This window comes from Pan troglodytes, chromosome 5 (genome assembly GCF_028858775.2).
Source record: "Pan troglodytes isolate AG18354 chromosome 5, NHGRI_mPanTro3-v2.0_pri, whole genome shotgun sequence".
NCBI lineage: Eukaryota > Metazoa > Chordata > Mammalia > Primates > Hominidae > Pan > Pan troglodytes.
The window spans coordinates 129,504,668-129,524,669 of record NC_072403.2 but is presented as its reverse complement, the minus strand read 5'-3'; the positions used below and the strand labels follow the sequence as shown (position 1 = coordinate 129,524,669).

Below are 20,002 nucleotides of genomic sequence, written 5' to 3'. Positions count from 1 at the left end.
GATTTTGGAAAGTTTGTCAATTACCAAAGGTTTAAAACACCGATATTACAAAATAGGATTACAGGTCATTGTAAAATAAGTCATTCATTTAACCAAAGTGATAACTCAAAGATTTTTTTTAAAAGAAGGCAAAAACATTCATTCTTTGAGAGAGACTAATTTTCCAAACAATAAGCCCTAATAAAACAGCATGAAGCCAATTAAATTTGTTTTCCAAAATTTTATAAACAATCTATAAAATTTCATCTTGATTTTAATTTATAACTTCCATAAGTCTTTATAACCTTTGTAACCTTTATTAAGGAGTCATCTAATGTTTCATGAAAACCTTGTTAATCTGACATGGGGGCTCATATGCTGGTCTTGTATCAGTGTGCCTTTGACATTAATGATTAGTTTATAGAGCAATAACTTATTTTATCTCTCAAAATCAGCCATTACAATCTCACATGCCCCCCTCTTCCATGATTGTCCCTGGGCCTTGAGGAGTTGAATAACTTTAATTTCTGACCCTGTGTTTCAGGAATGCAGATAATTTTGAGGCTTTAATGCAGTTAATTAAAGATGAGGCTTTAATGCAGTTAATTTTGATTGGCATCTTCTACCACGTCTGAGATGACAGGAAGATTCAAGAATCTAATAACCTTAATTAATTTTTTTTAAATCTCAGTTTTTCCTAAGCAAACCTAACTCAATAATCATAGCATAGGAATTATTTTGGTAAAATGTAAAATTCGTTAGGCCAGTTACTAAAAGGAAAAGAAAAGACCTTCTGTACTGCACAGAATATTATGCTAGAAGAAAACATGTCCTTGAGATCTTTAAGAAAACATCGTTAGCATCAGGCTACAAAAAAACAGGACCCAAAGAAGACCATTTTGAAGCTAAAATTTGATTTTGGGAAGCCTATTAAATATGTTAAAGGTTTAAAACACTTGATATTATTAACTAGAATTCCAGGTCACCCCAAGTTATTCATTTAGCCAAAATGATGACTCAAAATTTTTTAAGAAGTCAAAACCTTTACTCATTAATGGAGGGAAGACTTAGCTTTCCAAACAATCTGTCTTTGTCTTTCCCTTCTTTTTCTTCTTTTTCTTTTTTTGTTAGTATATTTAAAAGGCAAACAACCTGTAATCCCAGCACTCTGGGAGGCTGAGGCGGGCAGATCAGGAGGTCAGGAGATCAAGACCATCCTGGCTAACACGGTGAAACCCCTTCTCCAATAAAAATACAAAAAATTAGCTGGGCATGGTGTCAGGTGCCTGTAGTCCCAGCTACTTGGGAGGCTGAGGCAGGAGAATGGCGTGAACCTGGGAGGCAGAGCTTGCAGTGAGCCAAGATCACGCCACTGCACTCCAGCCTGGGTGACAGAGCGAGACTCCATCTCAAAAAAAAAAAAGAAAAGGCAAACAAATATCTTTTATTATCTTTTAATATTACATGAAAATCTTGTTCAAGTGAGAAGGCCAAATTTCACCCTTGCATTAGTTGCTATTAATATCAGCACCAATTTTTAATAAAAGGTCATAGATAAATCTATCCAAGCTTAATCAGTTTGACCATAAGGCAAGATTTTTATGAATCTTTTATAACTCTTTACAAATTTTTGTTAAACAGCAGATTAGTGCTTTAAGAAAACCATGTTTTGCTTTTATTCAATGTTCAATTTATGGAAAAACCGCATAGTACTCCTTTAAATTTAGTTAATATGTTCACACATATCATTTCTTTTACAAGGTTCATTTTTACAAATCTTCCAAAACTCATTTAGACCTTTAGCTTTATCTTATTTAATTTAAAATAGTCCTTTAACTCTCTAGACAAAATTGTACATTCCCTGCCTTCTTCTAGTCTCTTACCAAAAACACATTTCATTCTCCTCACACACCTTGCATGTAAACCTATTTTTTTCAGTAGTCTTAATTACATGTTATAATGGTAATTCTTAGCAACTTTCACTTTTGGTGCATAAATTTTCCTTTACAAATCCCTTTGCAACTTAAATAGAACATCTATGACATACTTGGACTTTCTGACTTGTCCTAAACATCCCTCCTTTTAAACAACCATCATTTTACTTTAGGACATGAATTTACCATACAATATTATTTCTTATACAAAACATTTTTCTTTATAACTGTCTTTGCATAGCTAGGGGGTAAGGCTAATACCACATATCCCCAGGCCTTATTTAGAATTTAATGCCTCCAAATGAAATTGAGTAATTTCCAAAAGTCAAAGCAGTTTATGGCCTTAAAGCATTAAGCAAACCTAATATCTGACCTGCATGATTTAGACTAAATGTATTTATTTTATTAATAATCTTTAAAGCTGTGTTTATTTCCCAAAGATTACTAAAGTTACATGAACTAAAAGGCATTACAGTTTTTATTTTTCTTCCAAAATATTTTATATAAGCACTTTGATTTAAGCCAATTAATTAGAGCTCTTATATATAAACGTTACACACACAACACATATGTAACTACACAGACAGAAGAAGATTACTACAGTAGTTGTAAAACTTTTCATTTGCCAGTTTTAAAGTTTCTTAATTGGATTACTGGCTTTAGGGTGGAGTCCTTGAAAGAACAGGGCCAGGAAAGGGTCTCTGGTGTCTTCTGTTTTTCCCAAGGAGTCCCAGGCTCTTAGAGCTTCAATATCCACTTTTAATTAAGCTGACTTTTAACCATAGCACTCTTTAACAAAATCCTTTTAAAATTTCTTATTACCTAACTTTAGCCAGGCCAAACAGCTGATATTTCTGGCTTTTAAACTTTACCAAAAGTAACCTCACAGGTGCTTTGAGAAAGGAAAATTCAAGACAACTGGTGGAGGGGAAGAGAATCAAAAAATGGCCAAGTTCTCCCAAATATCAACCAGAAAGTCTCATCCCCTAAGCTAGGGATTGAACCCTGAACTCAGGCCGGCATTGTGAAAAGAGAAAGCACGGCCACATGGTTACAAGTTCAATCTCCCAAATACATAACTGAACATTTTGCTGGGCCATCTTGAACATCAGGCTTATGGGGTTTTAGGCATGCATTTTATCCTAAGGTACCACTCTTTATTACAGAACAATGCAGAAAGACACACAAAGCACACCAGATTCACTACAGCTTAAGACCAGCCTCAGAATTTTTTCATATTAATCAAAACTTTACAGAGGAGATAAGCAGTATCTTTTTACCCCTCATTTAACCAGTTTGCACAGAGAAAAAGAGGGAGAAAAGCCAGAAATCTGACTACCTAGGAATTCTAACACTTTTGCCAGCATACTAGGCTTCCCTAAGCAGCCCTAGTGACCTAGCTTGCTGCACCATCAACCTTGGGGCCAAGCCGCATAAAAAAGGAAAATTATCTTTTTTTTGTTCTGCCCAGAGCAAAATATGTGTGATGAAACGTAGACATTAGCCACTCTGCTTAACTCCCAATATCAAACTGTCAAGGCTTAAAATTGCCCTCAGATGAGCCCCATCATCCTTAATCCAACCTCTGACTACGAATTTCAACACGTGGTTTCTGGGCAAGATGGTTGCCCTGGGTAACAGAAAAGATAGGAAAGGAAAAGTAGAGAAAGAAAAGTATTGCCTGTGGCAGGGTGGGGAAGGTGAAGAGCTCAAGGAGGCCAGATAAAGACCTACCCACTGCAGTGACACTGAAAAGTTCAGGCAGCCACTTTGTCAGTAGCAAAGGGATCTTTTCCAGCAGTCCCATCAGGTCTCAAGTTTCCCCTTTTGGGGAGGAAAAAGCTCCCCATATCCCATGGTCCTGTAAATGCCTTATCCTGTCACCCATATCTGTCAGCAAAAAGTGTAAGACAGATTAATCCAAAGGGAATAGCAGTTAACATGCCATAGTGCCAAACACATTCTTAGCCAAAAGGGACTTTACTGAGAGCCCTCATTTTTAAATGTACTTCAATGAATTGTTGTTCATTTGGAATGTTCTACAGTAAGTTATCTTTAGTAAGATTTTGCCATTTCTGTAAGACTTCACTGCCTTCTGGGCATAATGTATAAGCTAGAAAGAACTCAGTTTTCCAGAAATTAAGGATCCCATTTTTACCTAAAATATTGGCTTTAATCTCAGGTTCTCTTGATTGACTTAGCCAATGATTTTTCCTAAGCATGCAAGCAAAAGGAAACAAAGGGGTAGAACACAAAAATCCCCATGAATTTTCAAAAGCCAAATTTTATAACCCCTGCAATATTACTGCTTAATACCAGTTCCTTTCTGACCAAGTCAGATATATGGAGCCTCTAACTTGATCCAAGCCAGTTAATTCCTGGATCAAATCCATTCCTGGACCCAGCCCAGATTCTGTTGTGACTTCAAACCCAGTTTGGATCAGAAAGTTGCTTGAAGAAACTCAGAGGGCTAAAAGCACAAATCCATGGAGCTCTGAAATCTGAGAGAGAGAGAGCTTACCCATCATCCCCAGCTGCTCTGAGAGATTAATGTACAAAAGTGGGTCCTGCAGGTACCTTGTTTGTTCACTCAGTGCTCCTAGGGCTTGCTAGAAGCTCTACTTTGGATCGCACTTCTGATACCGTCTGATAACAGAAAAACTTCAGCCAAAATAAATTTAAAGGAGTTTAATTGAGCAATGAGCGATTCATGGATCAGGCAGCCCCCAGAATCACAGCAGATTTAGAGACTCCAGCACAGCAACATGGTGGAAGATTTATAGACAAAAATGGGAAATGACATACAGAAATCAGAAGTGAGGTACAGAATGGCTGGATTGGTTACAGGTTGGCATTTGCCTTATTTGAACACAGTTTGAATACTCAGCAGTGTATGAATTGTTGAAGTATGGCTACTGGGACTGGCTAAGACTCAGCTATTGTTACAGGCACATACTCCTAAGTTAGGTTTTCAATATTGTCTACCTATTAAACTAGGTTGCAGTTTGTCCATATGGACTCATATATAGAAGTACAGAGTCCCTTCTCAGGCCATATTTAGTTCGCTTTAACAGGAGAAACTTAGTTTACAGTTCAGCTTTGAAACAAACACAATAACAGTTTTTTCCCAAAACAAACCTTACAATTGTTTGAAATGCTTGTTCCCCGGTGCTGTAAAGAAATAGCACTTGAACATAAATTTAATTTACTCAGCAAGGCCATTTTTATACTTTCTGTAGAAAGGATACACTCGCTAGCAGTTTTGCCAAGAGAGTACAAGGAACAAAGGAGACAGGGTTATTTATAACCTGACGTGTCCACCCTACCACTGTGTCCAGTTTCCACTGGCTAGAACGGGACCTTACATTCTGTATTTGTCCTGATTGGCTAGCAACTTAGAACTTTTTAAAAGTAAAGGTAATGAGAACAAAGGAAGGAGGAAGTAACTTGTAGAATGCTGAGAAAGGTAAAAACACCTTCAAATAAGGAAGAGGAATAGGCTATGACCTAATGCTTGCCTGGACCAGTATAAGCATGCTAGGGCAAATATTTAGGCTAAATTGTGGGAGCTAAGAACATAAAGTGTATTGATTTCTTTATCATGGCTAGCAGATATTTAAGAATGTTAGCACAGGTCTTTGAATACATTTTGCATCTAAGAGAAGTTACTCTTTATTCCTAATTAAATGGGGAGGAAAGTCTTTGAAGAGGAACCTCTACTTTACTTTTTACAATTCCCCCTCTTTTTATTTTATAATTCCTCTTCAAACTTTTTTAATATGTTTTGACTTAATTGCTTTGTTTGTCCTCCTAAGAGAAGTAATTTTTCCAAATAGGGTGGAGGAGAGTTAGGAGTTAACTCTGTAAGAGTGGTAGAGACAAGTTTTTGTATAAAACTTTGAAGGCAGTGAATAATATAACAGCCTACAAGAATAAGTACACCAATAACAAGAACAAACAAGGTAAGAATTGATGTTAAAATTTTATTTTATCCACTGAACCAATGTTTCATCATTTTAGAAAAAGGGTTATTTATTTTAGACTTTTTGGCAAGTTTATCAGATAGGGCTGTTAATCCTTGTAGCGCTTTTGTTATAGTTCCGTCGGGGCAGTATTATTAGGAACAAAGGTACAACATTGAGTTTTAATTATGACACAAACAACTTTTTTTGCTAATGTTATATTTAAAGCTATTCTATTTTTCTAGGCCATCTGATTTCTAGGTCCTAATTGCTTAGCTATCTCTTTGATGGCATCCCCAGTGTAATTTATGAATCATTGATGATTGTAATAGATATAGTTTATGTAGTCTAATTTTTTTTTTTATTTACCTACTGGAACAATGTGGATTTAAATTCTGCAGCTATTTGATTTTGTGCTTTAAACTTATTTGGCATTCTCACAGGACCTTAATAGCATTCATATAAACCTGAGGATTAAAGGACTCATAAGGAGTTTCCTTTGGCCTGCAGTGCTTTGTTTTTACCTTTTTAGATTGATGAAATGCCAGGGTGAAGGGGATAGCCAATTGGATTAGAGCCCAAGTACTCCTCCAATTATTTGGCAAGATGTCCAGTAAAGGTCCTCCACAGTACCACCATACATTTGCTTGGGGATGGCTAAGCATGGATGGATGGGCAAGCTCTTAGAAAGGCTTGAGCTCCTTGCATCCTTTTATGCTTCCAAGGAACACCGAATTTTCCCCCTCCCATGAGATGCATGAAGTAAACTTGGCATTTAGAGGTGGAAGCTGGATTGCCCTCAGGGGCTGACCTGCAGGGTGTTGAATTTCAGGAAATTGCAGAGAGAGCTCAGCATGATGGATTATCCCAAGCAGTGGGATTCTGAAAAAGACCCACCATACAGTCCATATCTGGTTGACGAGGAGACCATCTGAGTGGAAAGGGGATAATCTGGGCCTCTGGCCTACCGTGCATACAAGCGTAATAATTGCTTTTATTTAAAGTGTGAACAGAGTATTTAATCCATTCCAACCAGGCATTTGCATCTTGATATTTTGTCTTGATGGCTAAAGTCTCTCTTAGATCTATTATTTTTACAATAGGCACCCTAGTTTTATTAGATGTAGGAGCACCCGGTGTGGGATCTAGAACTGAGGCTACCGAAGAAGGAAAGATGGGGGAATAATGCATATTTTAAAAATACCTAGGGGGTCTTTTCCATTTATGTCAATCCCCATACCATAGAAGTGACTAAGGGCAGGTCTAGAGTTAGTTAAGGTAGAGGTGGTGATACAGAGAAGGACAGGGTTACATTGATAAGGCTGACAGTTACAAGGGGTAGTCATTTTAGTGAAATAGATGAGGGGTTTTAGATCTGCACAAATCTTTTTCGTGGAAGTCCAACTTTGCTCCTGAGTAGTTTAAAGGATGGAGTCCCATTTACTACAAGGTTGCCAGGCCGTAGGAGCAGAAAATCAGCATCTTGGCTTTAGGTCATTACAACAATGAGTGCTAGGGGAAACTGTGTCAATTAGAGGGCTGGGACATAAATATTTGTGTAAAAAGGCTAGCTGTTATTGATCTTTTACATTTCCACAAGGTATGACAGAGCAAGCATTAAAGGCAATGGTCTAAGGTGTGTCAGACTTAGTTATATTAATAACAAAGGAACTAGTGACAGAATAAGGAAAGGAAGCAATATAGAAGGTATATGAAAGTTAAGCTTTCTTTAACCTAGGGCCTGATCCTAGTACAGTAATGCATGATTCTGAGAGGAGGATGTTTTCTTGACTTGAGTATGTTGGGTCCATTTTTCTCTTGGCTGTGTGGACGGCAGTCTCAGTGGTTAACAGCATAAAATAGGGTTCTTCCCAGGGTGCCTTGAGGTTTTTCTATCTTTTGATAAGGACTTGGTTTTCAGGCTGGTGCTTGTGTGCTGGATTTCTAGGGGTGGTACCTGTGCTAAAAGACTTTTAGTTCCAAGGGAAGGGAAAGTGGAAGATAAATTAAGTATATAATTTCTGCTGCATATCCTGGGGCTTGAGGCCCCATGGTGATGCCTCCCACTCCATTCCTGCTCAGCACCACCCAGGGGATGCTGCGGCCCTGCCCCCTTTTAATGTCTTGGCCTTCTTGTGGCCTTCACCACCCCTGCACGCTGTGGCCTTGGGGTTGAGGGGCCTTGTGACTTACCTGGCTGCCTTTTGGGACTTAAGAAAGCTAAACACCAGGCTGGGTGCGGTGGCCCACACCTGTAATCCCAGCACTTTGGGAGGCTGAGGCAGGCGGATCACGAGGTCAGGACATCAAGACCATCCTGGCTAACACGGTGAAACCCCATCTCTAATAAAAATACAAAAAAAAAAAAAAAGCCAGGCATGGTGGCAGGCGCCTGTAGTTCCAGCTACTAGGGAGGCTAAGGCAGGAGAATGGTGGGAACCCGGGAGGTGGAGCTTGCAGTGAGCCGAGATCACACCACTGCACTCCAGCCTGGACGACAGAGTGAGATTCCGTCTCAAAAAAAAAAAAGAAAGAAGGAAAGCTAAACACCACTTTATATTTGACAATGTTTTTTGTATGATTTTATACCAGATAAGTTAAATTTTACCTCTATATTAATGTGCTATTAATGTGAAACTTAATTTTCATAAAATCTTATTGTCATTTTTTCCACTTTTAATGTCTGACTATAAGGTAAGACTTTTATAGACTCTTTTTAACTTTTTATAATTTTTGTTAAAGAGCAGGTTAGTGCTTTAAGAAAAATTTATTGTGCTTTTATGTTAATGTCCAGTTCACAGAAAAACTGGATGATACCCCTTTAGCTTTAGCCAATATGTTTACACAAGGAATTTCCTTTACAATTAACATTTTAAAACTTGTTTAAACCTTTAAAACAAAATTTTTTAAACCTTTTTTTTTATTATTATACTTTAAGTTTTAGGGTACATGTGCACATTGTGCAGGTTAGTTACATATGTATACATGTGCCGTGCTGGTGCGCTGCACCCACTTAAACCTTTTAATGTAGGTAAAAATCCATATTCTTATGCCTCCTTATAATCCTGTTATTAAAAGTATATTTTATCTTTCTTACATACCTTGTATATAATCTGGGTTTTTAAAAATAATTTTACATCCAAGAGGCCTAATTATTTTTAAATTATACAATATTTCTTGCATAAATTCCCTTTTATAGCATTTCTTATGACTTTCACAGACAATCTTCAACATGTCTTAACTTTCTGCCTTCCTTTTACATTATTTCTTTTCCTAGTTTCACCCTCTGTGTCTTCCTTTGATTTCTGTCTCTTCCAGTTTCTCTCTTTCTTACTCTTTCCCTTGATTTCTCTATCATTTGCACTCTATTTTCCTCTCTCTCTGTGTCATCCCGTTTCCCTTTCCCCTCCCGAGTTCTCCCACTCCTGCCACCAGCAGGGCCAGGCCACAGCATGGGCCCCACCCCTGTGCACATGCTGCCATCTGTTTCTCCTATTTTTTTTCTCCCGATTCCCCTTTTTGCTTTTTTCCTTTCTTCTTACTTAGTTTCTCGGGGTGGGTGGGATTTGCGCAGCTGCAGTCCGGGCCCCGGGCAGTCACCAGCCCAGAGGCTTGGCAGATGCCTGCCACAAATTGCAAGAATTATGCCCCTTTCACCTCCTCTGCTCTCCCCCTGGCACTGGTCCCTGCCCTCTTTTTCACACAGAGCCAGGCTGGGGAGTGGGACCTAACTCTTGGTGTGCCTGCCTGGCTGTTTGGTGCCGTGTTTGCTGTTTTTGCTTTCTTTCTCTCTGAATTCCTCTCCTAGTTTCTTTTTCCTCTCTGCTGGTCTTTCCTTTGTCTTTGCCAGCAACCTATGCTGCTGTTTTCCCCTCTCTTTCCCCTTCCCCTAGGGGAGGGACCAGTGGGAGTGGAGCTACTGTTTCTTCCCCTAAGGGGAAAGGAAAGGGGGTTCTGAATATTTTTCTTACTACGGGAGGTTTGTGTGAGGTTCAACCCCCACTCATGGGGATTTCTCACCTCTTTCTTATGTTCAACCCCCGTCCATGGGGATTTCTCACCTCTTTCTGAGGTTCAAGCCCCCCTCATGGGGATTTCTCACCTCTTTCTAAGGTTCAAACCCTCTCGTGGGGATTTCTCACCTCTTTCTGAGGTTCAAAGCCCCTTATGGGGATTTCTCACCTCTTTCTGAGCTTCAACCCCCCCTTCCCATGGGGATTTCTCACCTCTTTCTGAGGCTCAACCCCCACCCCCCGTGGGGATTTCTCACCTCTTTCTGAGGCTCAACAACCCCCCGTGGGGATTTCTCACCTCTTTCTGAGGCTTAAACCCCCCACCCCGTGGGGATTTCTCACCTCTTTCTGAGGTTCAAACGCCCGTCATGGGTATTTCTAACCTCTTTCTGAGGTTCAACCCACCCCCATGGGGATTTCTCACCTCTTTCTGAGGTTCAAACCCCCTCATGGGGATTTCTCACCTCTTTCTGAGGTTCAAACGCCCGTCATGGGGATTTCTCACCTCTTTCTGAGGTTCAACCCCCACCATGGGGATTTCTCACCTCTTTCTGAGGCTCAACTCCCCCTCATGGGGACTTCTCACCTCTTTCTGAGGCTCAACCCCCTGCCATGGGGATGTCTCACCTCCTTCTGAGGTTCAAACCCCCCCCCTCCATGGGGACTTCTCACCTCTTTCTGAGGTTCCATCCCCCCTCATGGGGATTTCTCACCTCTTTCTGAGGTTCAACCCCCCCTCATGGGGATTTCTCACCTCTGTCTGAGGTTCAACCCCCCCTCTTGGGGATTTCTCACCTCTTTCTGAGGTTCAACCCCTCCACGTGGCTTTCTCACCTCTTTCTGAGGTTCAACCCCCCACATTGGGATTTCTCACCTGTTTCTGAGGTTCAGCCCCCCACCCATGGGGATTTCTCACTTCTTTCTGAGGTTTAACTCCCCCATCCTGCCCACCTCATGGGGATTTCTCACCTCTTTCTGAGGTTCAAGCCCCACCCCCATGGGTATTTCTCACCTCTTTTTAACCTGCAAGACATCCCGACTAAGGAATACTTCACGGCCCTGCTGTGGCTTTCTTTCCCTAGTCCCAACTAAGGAATGCTTACCGCCCCTGTGGTTTCTCTGTCCTTGGTATGTCCTAACCAAGGAATGCTTTACAGTCCTGTGGCTTTTTCCTTAGTCCCGACCACCAAGGAAATACTTTACTGGCCCCTGCGGCTTCTCCTTCCTTGGTCTGTGCACAGAGTTGTCACCACGGTATGTGGCTAGGTTGCTGGCCAGTTAGTTTCTTTCTTTTCTTTTCTCTGCGTTGCTGAGAGTCCGAGTTTATTCCTCACACTGGGTGGGTCTCAATTTCTCATCCCTGAGGCCACCGCAATGAGGCGGAAGAGCGCACTCCCTCCTGAGAGAGGACTGGAGACCGCCCCTGGAGGAGAATACATCCCCGTATGGATTGCCACCGAATTGTTTGAAATGCTTGTTCCCCAGTGCCATAAAGAAATAGCACTTGAACATAAATTTAATTTACTCAGCAAGGCCATTTTTATACTTTCCGTAGAAATGATACACTCACCAGCAGTTTTGCCATGAGAGCACACTGAACAAAGGAGACAGGGTTATTTATAACCTGACATGTCCATCCTACTGCTGTGTCCGATTTCCACTGGCTGGAATGGGACCTTACGTTCTGTATTTGTCCCAACTGGTTAGCAACTTAGAACTTTTTAAAAGAGGCAAAGGTAGAGGGGAACAAAGGAAGGAAGAAGTAACTTGTGGAATGCTGAGAAAGGTAAAAACACCTTCAAATAAGGAAGAGGAATATGCTATGACCTAATGCTTGCTTGGACCAGTATAAGTATCTCAGGGCAAATATTTAGGCTAAATTGTGGGAGCTGAGAGCATAAAGTGCATTGATTTCTTTATCACGGCTAGCAGATATTTAAGAATGTTAGCACAGGTCTTTGAATAAATTTTGCTTCTAAGAGAAGTTACTATTTATTTCTAATTAAATGGGGAGGAAAGTCTTTGAAGAGGAAACTCTGCTTTACTTTTTACGTCTGTGGACTAGACCAGCTAAAGCTGCAAGATTAGAAGTTATGGTAATCTTACTAAATTCAAGATGTAGCTATCTTTATTAAACCAATATCAATGTCTTATTTATTAAAAATTACAGAAGCAAAGATCATTCTGTCTTGGGCTGGGTTTATAGTTTTGTAACCCCTATGCCCAATTTTGACACCTTGTAGTATTTGGCAGGGATAAGTATGAAATTGCTTGATTAATAAATGCAACAAATATGTATGCTGGCAATTCTTCAGACATTTCTAATATTACTTTACCAATAATTTTAAAGCTAGCTTATTTACTAAAGATTTTGCTTATGTAAATAAGAAAGCATTTGACTAGTCTTTTCTTTTTTCCAGATAAAGTATCTGATTCAAGTGTTTTTATTTTCTTAAGCCAATTAATTAGAGCTCTTTTATATCAGTAGTGAAACATTGTGTTTGCAATGCATAAATACCTAAATGTATTAGGCATGCCGATAGAAGTACATTTTATAGATTTATAAAAACCTTTTGTTTTTCCCTATCTGAGACTTTCATATTCTTGATAACCTGTTTCACAACCCTAGGCAGTAGTCAGTTAAATAGCCTTAAATTTGCATATTAAAGTAAACAACTCAAGTGAAATTCAAATAGCAAAATTTACATCATAAGGTACAGAAAGAGTAAGTTTGGTGGTGCTGTAGGAAGATTAAAAGTGGATGCAAAATCAAACATAAAATTATAGAAATCTATCATAGGATTGTATAAGGAGACCAATTTTATTTAAATAGGGACTATCTATGGATCTCCAAGCTCTGGGCAGAGCCCATACTGAATTGTAAATCTTCAAAAAGGGAAAATTATTATGAGGTTAGACCATGTGATGCTTTTACACTTGAAAAAAAATTTTTAAAGACAATTTTAAGTGTCTAAACCACACTCTTCCTTTAAAACCCAAGAGTAACTTCTCTTGTGGTAATGATTTTAGTCAAAAATAAAAAAACAGTTAACACAATATAAAATTAAGCAGTTTAAGAACTGAGACATATGTGGCTAGGTTGCTGGCCAGTTTCTTTCTTTTTTTTTCTCTGCATTGCTGAGAGTCCAGGTTTATTCGTCACACTCGGTGGGTCTCAATTTCTCATCCCTGAAGCCACTGCAATGAGGCAGAAGAGCACGCTCCCTCCTGAGAGAGGACTGGAGACCGCCCCTGGAGGAGAATATATCCCTGTAATTAAATACATTCCCCATAAGGAAAAACAGGTTTCTCCCCAAAAGGGAGTCTGGTGCTTTCATTTTCTTTAAGGAGCCCCAGGCTATTATAAAGTATTTTAAGTCCCTTATGCAGCAGCGGGTGCAAGAGAAAGGAGAGACAGCAGAAGTAAATGAAGAAAACAGAATTCAGTCAACTAAGGAAGAAAAAAACAACTTTTGCTCAAAAAGAGACATGGTTTTAGGAGAAAAACAAAAACAAAAACATGAAGGCCTTTTAAATACGGGCACACACATATGAACACACACACACACACACACACACACACATCTTGGATGTTAGCTTTTAATTAAGCTGACTTTTAACCACTGAGTTGCTTTAAAAAAATCTTTTAAAATCTCATTACCATATTTCAACTAGGACAAATTGCTGCAATTTCAGAAGTATAGCCATTGCTCTTTCAGCTTGGTCTGGCTAGTAAAAGGTGGCCTTGTTATGTAAATAAACCCCCTTGGTAGTCAAAATGAAAAATCTTTCCTCTTTTTTTTCCCCTTTTGCTGGCCATTTTTTTCCCCCGACCACACCACTATTTTTTTTTTTTTTTTTTGGTAGGAATTTAGCTACTTCAGAGGCCTCGTTCCCTGTAATTTGGAACTTCCTTCAGATTTAATCAGGTCAGATAGAGCTGATCAAACCCAGTGGTAAAAAGACCAAAACAACAACAAAAACAGAAACAAACAGCAGCAAATAAAAAAGTTAAGCAAAACAAGTGATCACACAACTTATATAGTTACTGAGCGCTCTAATGGTAAGGAGAAAGTAAGACCAGCTGGTTGTTAATCTTAACTTTAGCCAAGACAAACCGCAATTCACTTACTTATCTAGGATTGGGTCTCAAGCTGAAGACTGCTCTCTACCTTCCTAGAAGCAGGGAAAGAAAACCTCTTCTTCCCTGTTGGAAGCAAGCTCAAACTCCCCAAAGGAGTTACCTGCTGTTAGATATGAGTTCTAAATTTCTTTTCAAATAATTAATATGTCAGTATGTTCAATTCTTTGCCTTCTATTTTTAAACTTAACTTCCTCATAAAGCAACATTTTTCGATTACCTGCTCCACCCTGACTCATTTTGATCACCTGCTCCACCCTAACTCATTCCAATCACCTGCTGCACCCTAACTCATTCCAATTACCTGCCACCAGCTCTGCCCTGACTCCCACCAAAGCACTCACTCCCTCATTCTCTTTAAATTAGCCAGCCAATCAGAATTAGCTTAGCCAGTGCTGTCTAACCCTGGCCAATAGGGGAATGACACAGCAGCAGGGGCCACGTGCATCAGGGATAAGAACCCCTTCCCCTCCCTTGTCCAGGTGTGCGCTCACCATTGCTCCAACTGTAAGGGTGCACCCTTCTATAGAAGTACCTTGCCTTGCTGAGAATTAAAAGAAAATTTTACATTCGAGTGCTATTTCTTTTGCGGCACCAAAACTTTATATATAACACTGCCTACCATCGTCGTGGAAGCAGAAAAACTTGCCTTCCTTGTGTTGGAAACAAGTAAAACTCCAACAAAAAAAAAGTTGTACAGCAAAATAAACTAGTTCTCAACCAAATTTTGGGAGATCAGGGATTCTCTGGAGGGGATGCTTCCAGGCCTCAGCAAATTGTTCTATTGGTTTGAGTCATAAAGATTGCTGAAGCTGGTACCAAGCACCCATAGGAGATTTGTCAAAGGTGAAGGACACCTACACTCAGAATCCCTCCGTGGTTACCAAAATGTGAACCCCCAAATTCTGAGACAGGTCTCAGTTAATTTAGAAAGTTTATTTTGCCAAGGTTGAGGACACACGCCCATGACGTAGCCTCAGGAGGTCCTGATGACATGTGCCTAAGGTGGTCAGAGCACAGTTTGGTTTTATACATTTTAGGAAGATATGAGCCATCAATCGACATATGTAAGATGAACATTGGTTTGGTCTGGAAAGGTGGGACAACTTGAAGCAGGGAGGGGGCTTCCAGGTCATAGGTAGATAAGAGACAAATGGTTGCATTCTTTTGAGTTTCTGATTATCCTCTCCCAAGGAGGCAATCAGATAGGCATTTATCTTAGTGAGCAAAGGGGTGACTTTGAATAGAATGGGAGGCAGGTTTGCCCTAAGTAGTTCTCAGCTTGGCTTTTCCCTTTAGTTTAGTGATTTTGGGGGCCCAGGATATTTTCCTTTCACAGAAGCTAAAAGTTTCTTTGATCAAATAATCAATTTATTTTATTTCCACAGTAAGGATTTCTGTGTGCTTTTCTCCAAAGATTTTTGTATTCTTTTTAATAATTGTTTTTCCTCTGTTTTCTTTAACTATCACAGATAAGGAATGGTAAAGAGATTTTGGTAACTATTCTGACTTTCAGAACACTTTGTTGTTTCTTTTGTTAAGTAATAGAATTTCTTTTTGATTTTTAGAATTTCTAGCAATCAAAGTAATGCTCAATGGAAGAAAATTTGGAAAAAAAAAAAAAAACAGCAAGGAGGGAAGAATTGTCACCTTGAGTCACATCCCAAAGTCAAACATTACATTTCCAGTTTCTTCTTTTCTATGCTTAGGCTTTGAAAAGACAAAGAGTAATACTTATTGCACATGTTTCTGCATTACTATAAAGGTAAATTCATATCCAGTTACTTGAAATAAAATGCCTGCAAAATCCTGTCCTCTCATCTGCCATTGATAACAGCAAATTTTTCTGTTATGCAGCACAGTGATGAGTTCCATTCTTCATCCTTTGTTGGTGACCATAGGATTCCTTTCTCTTTGAGCCTTGAAATTATACTATATAATTTTTTTCTTCTTTTTCATGGCATTTCTATACCTTTACTGCAATTCTAGCATTATTTATAATATAATATAATATAATAAAACACTGTGAAGAGTTTTATTTTCTCATGTTGTAAACATACTCATATATAACTTTACATTTTACTCTTTTCACTGTTATATTTTTGCATATTATTTCAGTTTCTATAAATAAAAACTTAAATGTCTAAATAATAGTCCATCAAAAGTACGGTCTATAATTTAACTACTTTCTAACTATTGGAGTTTTAAGTTGTTCTTTGATTTTAGCATTATAAATGTAAATAACTTTGATCATAAAAAGCTTCAGAATGTTTTGAAGAATAAAAGATCTGTCTTTTCCCAGAACATACCTATTTATTTAGGTTAAGCTGAAAAGTCAATTTTTTTTTTTTTTTTTGATAGGACGCAAAGTCTTGTTGATACTTACAGACTGCAGAGAAAATATAAAACAAAGGTATAGCCTTTATGCTTGAAGGACATACATGTTTTGTTGTCCCTCTTCTGGAGATGGCAAGCCTGTCTCATCTTTATTATGCTAGGAGGAATACAGGAGCTGCCACCATTGCTCAGCTTCTAGTTCACTTTCTGTCGACTTTTGGAGTTTTCACACATTGACTAAGGACCATAAGTATAAAGCTCTGGTATTTTTATCTCTGGAGCTTGTGGGTCCCTAAGGCTAAGTGTGAAGCATGCAGTACTTTTTTCCAAAGATTTTAACAACACCTTACATGATTGTTATTACTTGACTCCTTTGGGTAAGAGGAAACCAAGTGAAGGAACAAGGGTGCCTCTGAAGTATGGTAACTCAACGACACGCCCAGCAACTGTGTTCAAAATAGAGCTCAGAATCTAGCTTTAGTCTTTCAACACAAGAAAGATAGCAATCTCAAGAAATATGCTTTGTATTTGAATTTGGATTGGAGTAGATTGTTTGTTCAGATTCTCTAGGCTGGATACTCCCTCTCATTTTAGTTTTTTAGTTTTCTTTTTTTGAGATGGAGTCTCACTCTATTTGCCTAGGCTGGAGTGCAGTGACACGATCTTGGCTCACTGCAACCTCTGCCTCCCGGGTTCAAGCCATTCTCATGCTTCAGCCTCCCGAGTAGCTGGGATATCCCTCTCTTGCTTTCTTTATCCTTATTTTCCCTCTCTCTCTGGAAACTTTTCTATTTTGTTTTATTTGAGATAGACTCTGTGTTGCCCAGGCTGCAGTGCAGTGATGTAATCTTGTCTCACTGCAACCTCCACCTCCCCAACTTCACTCCTTCAGAGTAACTGAGACTACAGGGGTGCCACCATGTTCTCCGCTGGAAACATTATTTTTGATTATCATCAAAATACTGGGGAGAGGGGCAGTGTTATCGGCCTCTAGTGGGTAATGGCCAGGGATGCTGCTTCACTGTGGGGGCTACAATGCACAGGATAGCCCCCACAATGAAGAATTATGGAGTCCAAACTGTCCATAGTGCCGTCATTAAAAATGCTGCTGTACATAACAAATGTGTACCTCTATGAGATGGATACTGGCCTTCCCTGATTTATTAAAAGCAAAGGGCAAGAAATAATTGGCCTAAACTCTGAAGTTACCTAATATCTTGCATGTAGTATTTTGAGAGTAATGACCATAGAAGGCATATTATACCAGGATAAATAAATATGCGGAAACTTCTGTTGTAGTTAGAAGGAGAATTAGGCAGCGCCAGGTACTCACGCCTGTAATCCCAGCACTTGGGGAGGCCAAGGCAGGCAGATTACCTGCCGTCAGGATTTCGAGACCAATCTGGCCAAAATGGCGAAGCCCTATCTCTGCTAAAAATACGATTAGCCGAGCCTGGTGGCGCACACCTGTAATCCCAGCTACTCAGGAGGCTGAGGCAAGGAGAATCGCTTGAACCCGGGAGGCAGAAGTTGCAGTGAGTCGAGATTGTGCCACTACACTCCAGCCTGGGTGACACAGTGAGACTCAGTCTCAAAAAAAAAAAAAAAAAAAAAGGAGTATTTAACTTTGTTTTTGATGTGTGGATCATTTTTATTACTTTCATAGTATGTCAGCACTGGAAGGAACTTCAGAGATAATCTAATCAACACCACATTTTTCCTTTGTACATAGGAAACTGAATTCCAAAAAGGAAACGAACTAACTCAAAGTTTCCCTGATCTGGGATTACAGGCGTCAGCTCATTATTCCTGCAATAAAACCGATTGGCCAGGAGTTAACAGAAGACTTCTAAAAAATGAAAACCCCTGGCCGGGCGCGGTGGCTCACGCCTGTAATCCCAGCACTTTGGGACGCCGAGGCAGGTGGATCACGAGGTCAGGAGATCGAGACCATCCCGGCTAACACTGTGAAACCCCCGTCTCTACTAAAAATACAAAAAATTAGCCGGGCGTGTTGGCGGGCGCCTGTAGTCCCAGCTACTCGGGAGGCTGAGGCAGGAGAATGGCGTGAACCCGGGAGGCGGAGCTTGCAGTGAGCCAAGATGGCGCCACTGCACTCCGGCCTGGAAGACAGTGAGACTCCGTCTCAAAAAAAAAAAAAAAAAAAAAAAAATTAAAACCCCTGTCTCTGATAAAAGACATTTTAAAGATTAAACAAATTATGTATATGATTCTTTTTAAATATATTTGCTCCTTCTGAAGCACGTTGCATAAAGAGCATACGTTGAAAGTAACACAGAAAATTAAATTCTTCTACTACTTAACTTCTGTAAGCCTCATGTTTGTTCTTCTACAAGATAAAATGGGGGAAATAATTTCCACTTTACAGAAAGGAATAGATGAAGCAAACTAAAGTTTATCAAGTTGATGGGCAAAAAGTAGGATCTCAACAAATGATAGTTGGCGTATCAGTTTAAGTTATGGATTGCAAGCAACAGAAACAAATTCTGGCCAATTAAAGTAGAAAAAGAATTACTGAAAGAAAATTGGGTAGCACAATGAAGTATAAGAATGCCTGGAGAATGTGAATTGGAAATGGCCAAGAATGAAGGAAGGCTGCATAGTCAGAATCACAAGCAAAATTGCAAAATTGCACCTCAGTTGAGTGAGGACACCATTCCTGCTGCCACTACAGAACACGAGTGCACCAGCTTCTACCACAAACCTGAATCTAGCACAACACCAACACTAGCATGGCTGCTGCTGAAACTGCTATCTTCACTCCCTCTCCAATCCCTACCAAAAGGAATTCTCCCAATCCTGCCTCACTATCTCCATGTTAAAAATTTCAGGTGGATAATTCTAGTTAGCTGAGTCTAGGTCACAGCCCTGTGCTCTACCTGTCACAGAGTCAGGAAAGTGATCATCTGACATTTTCAGATTATGGAAGAAGAATTCTCTCTCTCACCAAGTAACATAAAATGGGAAATTCCCTAGAGGAAGGGAGCTCAAATATGGAGAGTATCCCACGTGTAGTGACAAATTTTCACTATAGAAGTCTTTTCATCCTAACTTCCTCTGCTCACCATGGCCACAAAAGCCAAACAAATTCTGAGTGAGTTACAATCATCTGGGGACAAAACAAATACTATCTCCAGCAATTGTTGTGATAGAGCTTTTTGTGTAATAGTTTCACTACACTTTTCTGACTTTTAGTTTCTTTTTCTTTTTCCTTTTTTTTTTCTTTTTTTTGAGACGGAGTTTCGCTCTCATTGCCCAGGCTGGAGTGCAATGGTGCAATCTCGGCTCCCTGCAACCTCTGCCTCCCAGGTTCAAGTGATTCTCATGCCTCAGCCTCCTGAGTAGCTGGGATTACAGGTGAGTGCCACCACGCCTGGCTCATTTTTGTATTTTTAGTAGAGACGGGGTTTCACCACGTTGCCTAGGGTGGTCTCGAACTCCTGACCTCAGGTGATCTGCCCGCCTCGACCTCCCAAAGTGCTGGGATTACAGGCATGAGCCATGGCACCCGGCTGAAATTTCTAATTAGATAACTTATACTTTTCAGTCAAAACTCGAAAAAATAATTATTGTTGAAGGGTATTTGGAATACAACTGTTTGGGAGGCCCTTAGTA

The 20,002-nt window shown here is 39.7% G+C and overlaps 1 long non-coding RNA gene across 1 annotated transcript in view; it reads right to left on the bottom strand.

The window, feature by feature from the left end:
- Positions 1-20,002, bottom strand: part of LOC134810364 (uncharacterized) — a 59,118-nt gene that overhangs the window by 1,354 nt on the left and 37,762 nt on the right. The gene's annotated exons all lie outside the window — the stretch shown is intronic.